Source organism: Zosterops lateralis (genome assembly GCF_965231275.1).
Source record: "Zosterops lateralis genome assembly, chromosome: 23".
Lineage (NCBI taxonomy): Eukaryota > Metazoa > Chordata > Aves > Passeriformes > Zosteropidae > Zosterops > Zosterops lateralis.
Window position 1 is genome coordinate 4,740,620 of NC_139783.1, and position 12,552 is coordinate 4,753,171.

Genomic DNA, 12,552 nt, shown 5'->3' on the forward strand with positions numbered 1-12,552 from the left:
AACTATCTTTGCAGAAGTGACTATAGTTAGGAAATAATGACTGATGCCTGTATTTCTGTAACTGACTGACAATAGTGAAATGGCGAATGTTGATTGAAAGAAAAACGTTGGCTAAAATGTCTGGATGATAAGATAAGATAACATTGAAAAAAAAACCCTGGCAAATAACACAGAAAGAGCCAGGAGGAATCCACCACCGACCCTTTGGCCATCAATAACTGCCAAACCACAGACCAGGTGACCTCGAGAGGAAATAAAACACAAAAGTCTCAAAATCACATCTGAATCATGGCACATCCTTTAGAAAGATGACGTCAAGGGTCGAACTAAGCTAAAGAATTGCCAGAAAATGTGCACACAAAGGAATGTTTAAATGTGTATAGTCTTCATGAATATGCATTTGACCAATAGCCTTGGGTTGCAATGCAAGATGGAACCAAAATTATTTTATTCAATTCCCATCTGTTAAAACCAGGTGGGGCAGTGTTCTTTATCTCTTCCATGACCCATCCGTCATAAATCCAGGGATTATCTTCTGTTAATGGCCCAGCTGTTAAAACCAGGTGGGGCAGTGTTCTTTATCTCTTCCACAACCCAACCTCCCTCCAGGGGCTTATCTTCTGTTAATGGGCCATTGATGCTCACTGCATGACTGATAAAAGTAAATCATCCCATTGTGAGATGCTTCTCCCACAGGGAGGAGCCAAGCATTCCTACCTGGATATAAACCACACCAGAAGCAGCCTGTTTCCACTGGATTCCCAGAGGAGCACCAGACCCATCTAGATCACCCCTGAACAGGAAAATTACACCCTTCTACAAGGTTGTTGCTTCAAGAAAAGCACATCTGTCACTGCAGGAGGACGGCAGCCACAAACACCCTGACTAACTGGGTGTCAGGTTGTATTCTGACTCTGTCAGTGTTGTGTTTTGGTTTTTTTTTTTTTGTTTGCTACTGCATTTATAGTTTAACATTTTACTTTAGGCTGCGATGAAGAGGAAGATGACCCAGGATATCCAGGCAGGTGAGGAGGAAGTCAGTGCCCCTTTCCCCCTCTCTCCTGCTCCATCTCCCAGCCCAGCACGGCCCCCGGCTGCAAGAGAACCCTGCTGCCAACACCGTCCTGCTGGGGATGGACCGAGGGGATCTCCTTCCCCTTCCCTCTGGCACGGAGGCAAATCCCATCCTCTCCTTGTCCTTACTCCTCCAGACAGGGAGCTGAGGATGGAGACCAGGGAGGATAAATCCCTGCAGCAGAACCTCATGCAAGGGGCCGTTTTGAGCCGCCCCACAGTGCAAGAATCCAATGGGGAGGAAAAGCCCCAGAGATCCCGCAGGGGGAGGGGCTCCAAACCCATCCCAGGGTGCTCTAAAGAGGAAAGACCCACCCAGTGCCAGGAAGGTGGACAGAGCTTCAGCCAGGGCTCTGAGCTGGTTCATGAGCAGCTTCATGATGGGGAGAAGCCCCACAAGTGTTTGGAGTGTGGGAAGAGCTTCAGCCGGAGAGACCACCTGATCAGACACCAGAGGATCCACACTGGGGAGAGGCCCTATGAGTGTCCCCAGTGTGGGAAGAGGTTTCACACCAGCTCAGATCTCCTCCAGCACCAGCGCTTTCACACTGATGAGAGGCCCTTTCGGTGCCCTGACTGCAGGAAGGGCTTCAAGCAAAACTCTCACCTCGTCACCCACCGGCGCATCCACACTGGGGAGAGGCCCCACGAGTGTGGGGAATGTGGGATGAGCTTCAGTGACAGATCCAGCCTGATCTGCCACCAGAGGATCCACACCAGGGAACGGCCCTACCAGTGTGAGCAGTGTGGGAAGAGCTTCAGCCACAGATCCGCCTTGATCCGCCACCAGAACACCCACGCTGAGGAAAGGCCATACAAGTGTGGGGAATGTGGGAAGGGCTTCAACCAGAGGGGCCACCTGATCATCCACCAAATGAGCCACACTGGGGAGAGGCCCTACAAGTGTTCTGAGTGTGGGAAGAGGTTTCAGACCAGCTCCAATCTCCTCAGGCACCAGCGGATTCACACTGATGAGAAGCCATTTTTCTGCCCCGACTGCAGGAAGGGCTTCAAGCACAACTTCACCCTAGTCAGGCACCGGCACATCCACACTGGGGAGAGGCCCCACGAGTGTCCCCAGTGTGGGAAGACCTTCACTAGGAGCTTTACCCTGACCCAACACCAACAGAGGCATCGGTGAGGGAACCCCTGCGAGTGCCCTGACTGTTTGCACTTCATGTAGGTCCCCAACTCCCTCCCCCATCAGAGGACCCACATTTTTCAGAGCCATGGTGACGCACATTTACCATGACCCATGCAGGGAGTACACCTGTCTCTTTCCCTGTCCCTGGAATTGATGGGAGTTGGAATTGAAGAATGTGAAGGTCTGGTCATGGCCTTGTCATTGTATTTGATGCCATCTCATGTCATTGCCAGCATCAGGAAAGAGACTGTCTCTCTCTCTCAAGGAGAAGAGTTGTCCGTTCCAGGCAGGAGGAAATACGTGGCCGGGAAGTGCCAGTCGATGCTTTTGTAATTTTCACTGAATATGGTTTATCTTATTCTTTTTGTTTCCACTATTGTTTCTGTTTCTCTTTGTTCTTATCTTGTTGCTGTTCCCAGTAAATTGTTCTTATCCCAGCCTGGGGTCTTTGCCTTTTGTACTTTCAGTGGGAGGCTGGAAGGCAGCGAGGGGCGGCACGGTTTTAGCGGGAGCAGGAAATTGGGGAATCCCATTCCTAAAGCCCAGCCCGGGGAAACTGAGCATCACAGCTGGTGCCAGCCCTGGCTGCCCTGGCAACAGCCTTGGGAGCGGGTCCCTGGCTGGGGACTGTGGGAACCTCTTCCCTCTGGGGCCCAGGGACAGGACTGCAGGGAATGGCTGGAGCTGCTGCCACTCCCTGCTCCAAGTGCCTCCTTCCAGCCGGGCTCTGGGGCTGCTGGGGCTGCTCTGGGCTCTGCCAGGGCTCTGCTGGGTCTCAGCAGATCCTTTAGAGGAACATCTGACCAGCCCCTGACCCCATTCCATTTTATTCTCTCCACTTTGGAGTTGGCCTGCTGGGTTTGACATGGAAATTGGCAGTGTCTCCCCATTCTTCACTCCACCCCTCATTTGTACCACATATTAACACCTGCAAATAGCCTCATTTATCTGGTGGGGAAAATGTGAGGTGGAGAATGTTAATAGGATTTTGTTTTCACAAACCCTGCGATGGTAAAGAAAAGTGAGGTTTGTCATTTTGGTGTGGTACTAGGTGTTGGGATTTGAGGGTTTATTTCTTGTTCTAATTATTCATTAGTATTACTTTTCATTGGTAAGACTTTTAAATCTTAGACATTCTTAAGAGTGGCTGGATATCACTCATTGGGAAAATTCCCGTGCTTTTCCCACCAAGATTAAACTGTACAAGCAACTCCATGTAGCCAGTGGATTCTAAAGATGGAAAATCCTGTTAATGGTGGGTTTGGTGTGGTTTGGAGCTGGGGAAGGGTCTCATCCCCTCCCGGAGGTGCCCCAAGCCCGCTCTGCTGCCACGTCTGCACTGGCGGCCCCTCAGGGCTGCCCTGCCCTGGGGACATGGTGGGACCCCCCTCCTGCCAGGGCTGAGGCTCCTCATGGCCCCTCACAGCCCTTCATGGCCCCACAGAACCTCTCCTGGCTACTCATGGCATCTCACAGCCCTTCATGGCTCCTCATTTTCCCTCACAGCCCCTACACTCCCTCAGTTTCTCACAGTCCTTCACATCTTTTCATGGCCCCTCACAGCCCCTCATGGCCCCTCACAGCCCCAGGCATGGGGCTCCTCCCAAAGGAGGAGGGGTCGGGCCCTGCTTGTTCTCCTTTCATTTCGGTCCCTTCCCAGCCCTGAGGAAAGAAAGGCTGCAATGGAGCCTTTCCCCAGCCTTTCCCTCTGGGTTCATTGTGGCTGAAGCTCTGTGCTGGCGCTGGCCCCAGCGCCAACATCCCCGCAGCCCCGCAGGCCTTTGGTGTCCCCCCGTGTCCATTCCCTGTCCCCGAGTCCCGCCCGGCTCTGGCAGCAGCAGGAGCCGCAGCGCAGCGGGCGCCGGCCCGGCCCAGCCGGGGCTCCCGGGCAGGAGCAGCAGCAGCGCCGGCCCCTTCCCACCTGCTCCTGCCTCGCCTTCCAAGGCCTTTGTCCACCTCAATTCAGCACTAGAGCAACAATCACCCACCAACAGCCCTCATTGCTCAGGGCCCGCCTGTGCTGCCCTGACCCAGCCTGCAGAGAAAGAAAGGATCGGCTTCCAGCGCTCTTTTCAGCACTGTTTTACTCCCCCTGAGGTGACAGCAGGAGGTGCTGCGCCTTTGCCTTGGCAATTGTAGATTATAGCTGCTCTTGCCCCTCTTCTGGTGGCCACTTGAATGTTATCAGTAAAACTGCAATTGCCCTTTTTGATCAGTGCCACCCAGAGGTGCTTTTATGATAGGAAACTCTGGCATCATGAGTAGCAGAACTCCAAATGTTCACAAGTCCCTGAACACAAAGCCGAGGAGAATTAAAGCCACACAGGCCACATTTGCAGCACTCAAACACAGCCCTGTTGCTGCTGCAGCTGCTGAAATAGAATCAACTGGCAGAAGCCATCACAGAAATTGCCTGTGCGGTGTCAAATAAAATGAAAAAATCCAGGAGAAAGAGAAACCAGAAATCCTCGACTCCCTTCATTGCTTCCTCCGAGCAGCAGCAGCAGCAAGTGGAGATGGGCAGAGGTATTTGCAGCTGCTGCTGATCCCAGCTGGAGCCCAGCCTGCTGCCCAGGGCCAGCGGGAACCTGAGCCCAGCCCGGGCAGCTCCCGCAGTGTCGGGAGCTCAGCGCAGGCGGGGCCAGGCCCAGAGCCCCGGGCACGGCCGCCCATTGCGGGGCAGCGGCGCAGGCGGAATGTCCTGCGGCCCAAACCTCCTGCTCCTGCCACACAGCAGCGCCCATCCTTCTCCCCCTGCTCCTCCTCTCCCAGCACGCCACCAATTCCAGCTCCCAGGAGCCTTCCCAAGACAGGCCTCAGACTCCTGTGTCAGCCTGAGTGTCCCTGCAGAGGAACAGGGCATCTTTCAGGCACTTCCACAAGCTCAGGCTTCTCGTTTCATGAGGCATCTGGGATGAAAATGGTCTTTTTCAGAAAGACAGCAGCAGAGGGAATGGCTGAGAAATTATTAGAAAAAATGACCCTTCTTCCAGACCAAGTTCACCGAGTCATTCCCTATTGCATTTCTCCTTTTCAGATTCTTTCAGTCATCTCCTCAGAGTGGTTGAGTTTGTTCTGGTGCTTTTCATGAACTGATTGTGCTCTTGATTTAGATCAATGCATGACACGTAGAATCATCTAAACTTAAAACAAAAAAACACTGTCAGCACATTTTCATGTTCTAGATCACTATCAAGATGTCGTTGGGCATATTGGAATGATTATCACACAACTCTCCCCTCCTGGCTGCAGCCTCTGGAGATTCTTTCTGTCATTCAGCCAGACTTGTGTTCTCTAACAACTCCTGGTACCCCGGCATGTTTCCTTAAGGTTGAACAGCAACAATGACAACCTTAAAAATGGCACAACTCCCCAGTCTTCAGGGAAAAAAGAAGAAGCTGTAAAGTTCTCCAAACATTAGTCCTGCTTTGCTGCAAGAGTTGTGCTGCACACACAGTGTGGAAAGCCAAGAGAAGCTGCGGTTGGTGGCACATCTTGTGACAGAAGTTTGACCTCATTCTCCAGGAAAGGTTCTTGAAAAGGGCAGACAAGACTATGAAGAAGATTCCTGGAAACCTGAAAAGGCTTTCCAGAAGTGAAATGAAAATGGAAAAAAACAATCCAAGATCTTTTTCTCTATTTGTTTCTATTCTCCCCTTTCTTATGTTGCAGTATTTCTCCATCCCATTCATTCCAAATGGATCTCACCTCTAAGACCAATGACTTAGCCAGTTTTAGACACTGTAAAATACCATGAGCTACACACAGTTTGCCTTCCCCTGTTCTTGTTGGAAAGCAATGCTGGAGCCATAAGTGCAGGGCTTGGGTCAGGCACGAATCCTAAAGGCAGGGAATGTGCCCTGACAGTGTGTGAGCCTGAGCAGGGCCAATGCCCAGCAGCGTTGCTGTGCTCGGGTTCCATGGAAGCATCCCAGGAGCAGCTGCTGAGGTCAGGAGCCATGGCAGGCACCAGGCTGCTCCAAAGGCCCTTGGCAGGGTGGGCTCCTGGCCTGGCTCTGTGTGCCAGGAGCCGGCAGCGCTGGGTGCAGGGAGCCCAGGGAGGGCACAGAAATGCTGGGCTGGGAAATGCTGGGGGGGACAGCAAGATGGGCGTGTGCAGCCGGCCAGGGCACAGCAGCAGCACGCACAGGGGGCACAGCCTGCAGGCCACATGGCCAAGGGCTGGGCAGGGCTGGCAGGGCCACAGGCACCCAGGCCTTTGTCCCCTGGGCTCTGGCAGCGCCTCTGGAGGCCCCACAGGAGGAACTTTCCTTTCAGGGCCTGCACTTTGCTCCTCCCTGGCCCCTCCCTGAGGAGGCTGGCAGGGCTTGCAGTTTGGTGACATTTGTCCTTGCTGCCCCTGCCATCCCACTGGCCCACAAAGAGCCCCGAGGCACCCGGGAGGGACAGGCCCTGCTGTGCCAGGCCTGGGCTCAGGGCTTGGCCTTTCTGCTCCCTCCAGCCAAGGCAGGCCTTGCTCAGCACTGCAGTTCCTGCTGCTGTGCCCCAAGCTGGCTCGGCCGCTGTTGGAAAGGGACTTGAGGTACCTCGATCCCCTCAGGGGGCACATGGGAGAAAACAACAAACTTCTCACCAGGGTGGAGAGCAAACTTTTAGTTGCAAACTACAGAGAATGAAATAATTGGGAAATCTTAAAGCACCATGGAATTCCAGTAAATCACTTCACAAAGCACTGACTGAGCAAACTCTGACCTGTCCTACTTACAGTTCTCCAGATTTCCAGAAGTAGTCAGGAGAAGAGAGAGAGGGAGAGAGAGATCCACAGTCCCCCTTGGATCCAGCACCATCTCAGCTGCTGGGAGCTCTGGTGCCATGGGTCGTGTCAGTGTCACAACCGTGTCACAGCCTCACCTGCTCTGGGCCCTCTCACAGGTGGGGTTTTTGGGGTGCCAGGGGCTTGGCAGCCACTCTGGGGCTGGAGCAGAGGCTGCAGTGGCTGGGGCTGGGGCAGTGACCGCCCCACCTACACAGAACTTGCCCTGGCCCCCAAACACACCCTGGAGATGTCTGGGGCCATTCATCATTTCTCTGCTCTCCAGCACTGAGGCAACGGACTCTGGCTGCAGCTCTGAGCTGGTGCCCAAGGCAGCCACCCCTGGCAATGGGGCTGCAGGGAGCTGCTCTCAGGAAACCCCTCCAAAGAGTTGAGGAGTGCCCCACAAGTGCCTCAGAAATGTGGAATACCCCAAAATCTCTTCAGGAACGTGAAATATCCAAAAACTCACTCAGTATATGGCTCCCCTTCCTTTCATCAGTCCCAAACTTGGCCTATCTCAATCCAGACCCCACCCCACCTCCCCAGTCTCAACACCAACTCATCCCGCCCCCGCCGCACATCAAGACCCCCTTCCCAAGCCCTATTTCCCCCATTTCACACCTCCAAAACCCCCTCCCACCAATCCTGCCCCAGCCAATGCCCATCTCACCCCTCCTGATTTGCAGCACACTTTGCCCAATCCCCTTCCAAGTCCATCCCACTCTGAGGGGCTGTGGAATCAAGTAATTTTGGGGTGGGATTGAGTAGTATTCAGTGCTATTGAGTGGTTTTGAGGTAACAGATCAAATTCTCTTGTCTCTTTGAGTGCGAAGAAATGGAGACAATCACACGAAATACCACCACAACCCCCAAGTCCTCCAACATACCCTCCAGAATCTCAAATTCTCTAGTAAAAAATAAGGCTTTAGTTACCTTTAGGAATTTATTGAGTTTTACCAAATTTTCTCTGGTTTAAATGAATAAAGATGAATCAAAGAATATTTGAGACCACCAAAGAAAAAAAACAGACTAATGTCATCCCACTGCAGATCATAGGGAATGTGGGTCACCAGGGCTATGCCAAATGAGGATCGTCTGACATAAGATGGAGTTGGAGACTGACATGAACATCTTCCCACAGTTGGGGCACTCTCAGAGCCATTTCCTTACTGGTGACTCTGTTGGTGTTGGGTCAAGATAGAGCTCCTGGTGAAGCTCTTCCCACACTGGGGACACTCGTGGGGCCTCTCCCCAGTGTGGATGCGCCGGTGCCTGATGAGGTGGGAGTTGCGCTTGAAGCCCTTCCTGCAGTCGGGGCAGCGGAAGGGCCTCTCCTCCCTGTGAATCTGCTGGTGCCAGAGGAGAAGGGAGCTGGTCTGAAACCTCTTCCCACACTCAGAACACTCATAGGGCCTCTCCCCAGTGTGGCTCATTTGGTGGATGATCAGGTGGCCCCTCTGGTTGAAGCCCTTCCCACATTCCCCACACTTGTATGGCCTTTCCTCAGCGTGGGTGTTCTGGTGGTGGATCAGGCTGGAGCGCTGGCTGAAGCTCTTCCCACACTGCTCACACTCATAGGGCTGATCTCTGGTGTGGATCCTCTGGTGGCTGATCAGGCTGGATCTGTGGGTGAAGCTCATCCCACATTCCCCACACTTGTAGGGCCTTTCCCCAGTGTGGATGCGTTCGGTGGGAGACGAGGGCGGAGTTGTGCTTGAAGCCCTTCCTGCAGTCGGGGCAGCGGAAGGGCCTCTCCTCTGTGTGAATGCGCTGGTGTGAGAGGAGACTGGAGCTGGTGTGAAACCTCTTCCCACACTCATAGGGCCTCTCCCCAGTGTGGATCCTCTGGTGTCTGATCAGGAGGTCTCTCCGGCTGAAGCTCTTCCCACACTCCAAGCACTTGTGGGGCTTCTCCCCATCGTGAAGCTGCTCATGGACCAGCTCTGAGCCCTGGCTGAAGCTCTGTCCACCTTCCTGGCACGTGTTGGGTCTTTCCTCCTCAGAGCCCCCTGGGACGGGTTTGGAGCCCCTCCTCCTGCGGGATCTCTGGGGCTTTTCCTCCCTGTTGGATTCCTGTGCCATGGAGCCGCTCACAATGGCCTCTTCTACAAGGTTCTGTTGTGGGGATTTGTCCTCCCTGCTCTCCATCCTAAGATTCTTATCTGGGGGAGGAAGGACAAGGAGAGGATGGGATTTGCCTCCGTGCCAGAGGGAAGGGGAAGGAGATCTCCTCAGTCCCTCCCCAGCAGGACAGTGTTGGCAGCAGGGTTGTCCTGCAGCCGGGGGCCGTGATGGACTGGGAGATGGAGCAGGAGAGAGGGGGAAAGGGGCACTGATTTCCTCCTCACCTGCCTGGCTGTCCCGGGGCATCTTCCACTTCCTCGCAGGCTAAACTAAAAAACTAAAAATTAAAATATAAATGCAGTAGAAAAAAAACCCCAAAACAACAGACAGAGTCAGAATACAACCTGACACCCAGTTAGTCAGGGTGTTCGTGGCTGCAGTCCTCCTGGAGTGACAGATGTGGTTTTCTTGAATCAATGACCTTGTAGAAGGGTGTAGTTTTCCTCTGAAGGTCCAGTGGTGGTGCAGATGGATCTGGCGCTCCTCTGGAAATCCAGTGGAAACAGGCTGCCTTTTGTGTGGTGAATGTCAGATTATATCCAGGTAGGAATCCTTGGCCCCTCCCTGTGGGAGGGGCATCTCCCAATGGGATGATTTACTTTTATCAGTCATGCAGTGAACATCAATGCAGCCCATTAACAGAAGATAAGCCCCTGGAGGGAGGATGGGTTGTGGTGGCAGCAAACTCTTCCCACAGCAAGCAGCAGCCTGGCTGTCCTCTCCCCGACACCAAGAGCAAAAGAGAGAAGCTGCCCCCAGCCCTGTCCTTTTTCCTGCCCCAAAACTCACGTTATTTCCCCCTCCTGACTTTTGGCCACCTCTATATTTTGGTCAAGCCCCCAGAATCACTCAGTACTTAGTCTCCCAGCAATTTATGGAGAAAAAAATATCTGTAATTAAAAAAGGATCAAACCGAACCTCCAATAATCTCCAACTCCTACTTCAGGGAACTTGGGCTCTGTTTTGGTTTGAATAGACAGGGATCTGCCAAGGAAGACTGGAGTCTCCCTTGGAATGTAAGCCCCCTCTCCCCTTTTTCAAATTATTGTAAATTTGCAATTACAAGGATGTTAGAATAAGCAAGCAAACAAACAAACAAGGAATCTCAGAAAACAAACAAACTAATAATAATAAAAAAAAACCACAAAAAAAAAAAAAAAAAAAAAACAAAAAAAAAAAAACAAACAAAAAAAAACAAAAAAAAAAACAAAAAAACCAACCCAAACAAAACAAACCAAAAAACTAAACTAACAAACCTAAAACTTGACTCTCAGAAATACAACCTGACACCCTGTTAGTCAGGGCGTTGGAGACAGTCCAAAGTCAGCCCTCCTGGGGTGGCAGAGGTGTCCTGTTGGAAGCAGAGATGGTCCTGTGGAGCCAGGGGTCCTGAAGTGGGTCCAGACTTCCTTTGGGAGTCTCATGGGAACACCAGAGTGCCTGATGACACCTGTGGCTCTTTTTTATCTCAGTAGAAATGGTTTGCTTTCTGCTCTGTGGTAGAGCATCTCATAATAGGGTGATGAAATGTGTCATGCCATTGCTGAGCTTTAATGGTGCATTAACAGAAGATATTCCCATGGGGGTGGTGAAAGACTGAGCAGAGATAAGAGATAATACCCCACCCGGTTTTTAACAGCTGGCTTGTTATCAGGGAAAGCAGTTACACCCTCCCTTCTGGAGTTACAACAGATAAGATTAAACCTCCCCAACCGAGCTTTTGGCCATCTCTTTGATTTTGGTCAAGTACTTTTTATGTATCCAACATTTAGTCTCTTTGGTAACTTATGGGGAAAAAATTCTTTAAAGTAAAAAGGAGCAAACCTAACCCCCAAGAAGCAGCCAGCCTGGCTCAGGGCACCAGCCTGCACTTCCTCACTTTGGAGTTCTGCAATGGTTTTGACTTGCCTGATTGTCCTTGGGAGATAGTCTTCTCTTTAATGCTTCATTGCCATGACTCTCTGTGCATGCACTGAAGAGAAATGAACTCACTTTCTGGGGAAATGAGCAGCTGCAAGTTGAGGGTGTGAATTTTAGATGGTTGATAACCGGGTCTTGCAGGGCCTTGGGGCTGGCCATGGATTTCGCAGCAAAGGCTGCAAAGACCCTGGAACAGACTTGTCCCTGGATTTCTCAGTCCCTGTGGATTGGTTTTCAAAACCTGTGGATGGATTGCTGAAAGTCTCTAGGTGCTTGTTGAACTCCAGGAGATTTATCAGAGCAGACTTTCTTGGTTGATTTTCCAACCTATACTCTGAATTTTGAATTTGAACTGTTCAAGAGTGTAAAATTGAATTAAGTTGTTTTTTATTTCTTCCCATGTCAGTAAAGTTTTTCACCTTTGAGAACTTTCTCAGTTTTCTGCAGGGGCATATGCTTGTCTCTGATGATTTTGCAGTTTTCTTCTTCAATGCCAGTTTCATTACACGACTTCTATCAGTATTTTATCTGTGCTAAATGTCAGAAAAGTGTATTTCAGATAAATTTATCACAGCCCATAATCAGTCTCAAAGATTTTCCAGATTATCTGAAGGGGATATAGCTCTGATCAAGGTGTCAAATACCACAGTCACTTAGAGCTTGATCTCTCAAAGTCCTCATCAGCATTTTTTAAACAGTATTCTTTTCCATCTCCTTTCATGTAAGAAAGGTCTTATTCCTGCCATCACGGTGTCCCACAATTAAAACCCCACCCCTCTGTTTAGGACCTGTAGGTAGTTGAATTGCACTGTTTCCTTTGAAAGCAGGTACATGCTTGGGCTGCAGCCCTTGAAAGAATTCCTGATTGCAACATAATTTTGTGTGTCACAGGAGGTTACTGCTGCTGGGAGGCTCTGTGCTCATCCTTTGGAAAAAAAAACTTCAAGGATAAATCAAATGGAAAGCTCAGAAAACAGTCATTGATAGTTATACAGATCTTAATTTTGTCAGTCATTCCTTCCTTTAATTGTTTTTAAAAAAATAATTGTATTTTAAAATGAAAGTCTCTTTTTTAACAAAAAATTATTTGAAAGTTTAGTGGGCCATTCATTCACCCCAAATCTGGTACCAGTTCCTTTGACTCCATGATGACTCAGAAAATTTAGAATCATTCCTTTGAACTTTTTCTTACCTCTTATCTTATCTTTTTCTTATCAGTGGAAGTGCTGACAAAATTTAAAGGGCAAGGCTTTGGACAAAAAACTGCTTTTTATAGATCATCAGATTATTTTCATTGTGGGAAAGAGGTATTAGTTGGAAATAGATTCTATTAGGGAAATAAGATTTTCTATTCTGAGGTGATGTGTTGAAAGAGATTCATGGAAATATTTGACCCATTTATCTCCATCTGATTTTAGGGGGAAGATGTGCAGGCTCTGAAGAGCAGCATTTGATGGCCTCAAGTTGGGGAACTCCAAACCCAAGGTGTCTGTTTGGGAAAACGTTGATTTCT